The following is a 2,432-nucleotide window of genomic DNA, read 5'->3' as shown; positions in this document are numbered from 1 at the left end:
AAAAACCTTCAAATGGTAGTCTGCAACTTACTCCTTCCCAATTATGGGTGTCGACAAGGAAACATAGTCTCATGATGATAAGGTAGTTGGTGTCACCACCTGAACTGATGTAATAAATATTGGTTTGTGTGGCTCTCTACATACCTGGTGGAGGGCCTCACTCGACTTCTTTGCTTTATGCCATATGTCGAGTGAGTGAAACAGATTCATGAGCTTGGGATATTTCTCTGTTTAAAATCAATATTCATTTATATTAATAACAACATTGTACTATATAAACTGAACTGTGTTTAATTTTATTAATAATGTTATAATCGAGATCCTTAATGTATTCACAAGTCGTTCTTTAAAAGCAACTTTATTTCCATTCTTTCCAGCCCTCAGCAATGACATTGCCCTTGGTATATAACAGAGCAATCACACTGGGACAACAAAGACATTACAAATAACTACCAAGGTTTGTCTGTCATGTACAAAAATCTGCATGTACGTAGCTCACTTGCAAATCCCTGACCAGCTTAATAACAGTTGAGGAAGCATCAGTTGTGAGCTCATCAAAGGGGAATACAGTGACCAGGTTCTCTAACAGTCTGCACAGAGCTTCTTTTTCCATAGTTGTTGAGTTTCCCCAAGTCTTGTGCTTGTCAATGACTTCCAAATCAATTACAGCATTAGTGAAATGCTTCATCAAGGTATAAACACAGTACCTGGAACTGTGGCTGGCTGTATCATTCCGACCATCCTACAGAGGCAAATGTCCTCGTATGCCTTGAAAATTTGTTTCACAACGTTGTTCATGTCTCTCCACACTTCTTCCACAACTGGTGCTGGGCAGTGTTTCTGGAAGTGCAGAAAAGTGCTCTGATTTATCAAGCTCAAGCCCAGGGCCTTGAAATATTTAGGCTTCAAAGCAAGGATTTATTCCGCATACAAGACATACAATTCAAGAAGTGAACAAGATGGTGGATCAGGAAAAGCACATCGACCCAAGATGCAGCAGGGTCTTATAACTAGAAAACCAGAAGTCTGATGTAATGAACAACTAATCCAACATCTTCCCCCAAAGTTTGAGTGCTAACTCTGTGCACACAGTGCGGTAAACTCAACAATAATGTAACAATGTTCAAGGCAAGTTCGCTTTGTTAAATGTTCACAGATCTAGCCGTTGTGGCGGTTTTACTACTCGTCCTGAACGTGTAACACGCTCCATAAGAAAGTTCCCAGTGTTCGGATGGCCTTCTTGGGTTGACACAGCTGTTGTGGATCCGGCAGGTGTTGATGGTTCAGCCGGTAGATTCTCTCGCACATTGGAAGAAACCTTTGGAGGTGTTTGGTCCACAGGCAGTGCATGATGGCGAGGTGCCACAGTTAGGCCATCAGAGGGAAAGGCTGGCTTCGAACTGGTTGGAACTAGAGCAGACCGATTACGTTGCAATGTGCTCAGGTGGTCTTCACCAAGTAGGATCTCGGTAGCTTGGTGGCTCCAATGATCAGACCTTCTCGGTTCTGGTCATGCACCCAAACTTGCTCGCCAGTGGTGAGTGGAGGGAGGGCACGGGCTTGGTGTTGTTTGTCATGACAAATCCGTAACTTTGACCTATATTTGTCCTCTCTCAGTTGCACTCTTTGCTGGTTGGTATCTTGCACATTTGGTTTGAGGACACTGGGCATGGCAGGAACCTTGGTTCGCTGACGGCACCCCATTAGTAACTCGCTGGGTGAAAAACCATTTTGCAAAGGTGTAGATCATTAAGCAAGGAGGGCTGGATACGGGTCTTCATTCTTGCAGAGCAGTGCTTTGACCATACGAACTGCCCTTTCAACTTCCCCATTGGCTCTTGGATATTTAGGTGAGCTTCTCACATGAACAAAATTGTACTCAGTGGCAAACAGCCGAAAAGCATCAGAGCTGACTTGTGGGCCATTATCTGATACAATGATGTCAGGTATGCCATGTGTGGAAAATAGTTCTTTCAGGATTAAAATGACTCTGGCAGATGATTGGTCATTCAGTTCCTTGATCTCAAACCATCTTGAATAGTAATCAACGACAACCAAGTAGACCTTTCCTTTGAGTTCAAAGAGGTCAGCAGCTAGCCTTTCCCATGGACGTGAATGGAAGGAGGTTGACATGAGTGGTACTTTGAGCTTGGGGCGATCTTTGGCACAGGTGTTACAATTTGCCACCATGTTTTCAATCTGTGTAGAGAGCCCTTGCCACCATACAAAGGTTTGGGCTCTAGCTCTGCACTTGGTTATACCAAGGTGACCAGCATGAATGCAGCCAAGTATCTCCAGTCTCATGGACCTGGGAATCACTTTGCGCTCGTCGCAGAGAAGCAAGTCATCAACAATGCTGAAATGGGCCCTGTTTTGCCAGTAGGGACGTAGTAAGGGTTGGTGAGGGATATATGCTGGCCATCCTTGACTGC

The sequence above is a fragment of the Orbicella franksi genome, chromosome 5 (assembly GCF_964199315.1).
Source record: "Orbicella franksi chromosome 5, jaOrbFran1.1, whole genome shotgun sequence".
NCBI classification, from domain to species: domain Eukaryota; kingdom Metazoa; phylum Cnidaria; class Anthozoa; order Scleractinia; family Merulinidae; genus Orbicella; species Orbicella franksi.
The sequence above is the reverse complement of the archived record's forward strand: the minus strand, read 5'-3'. Positions refer to the sequence as shown.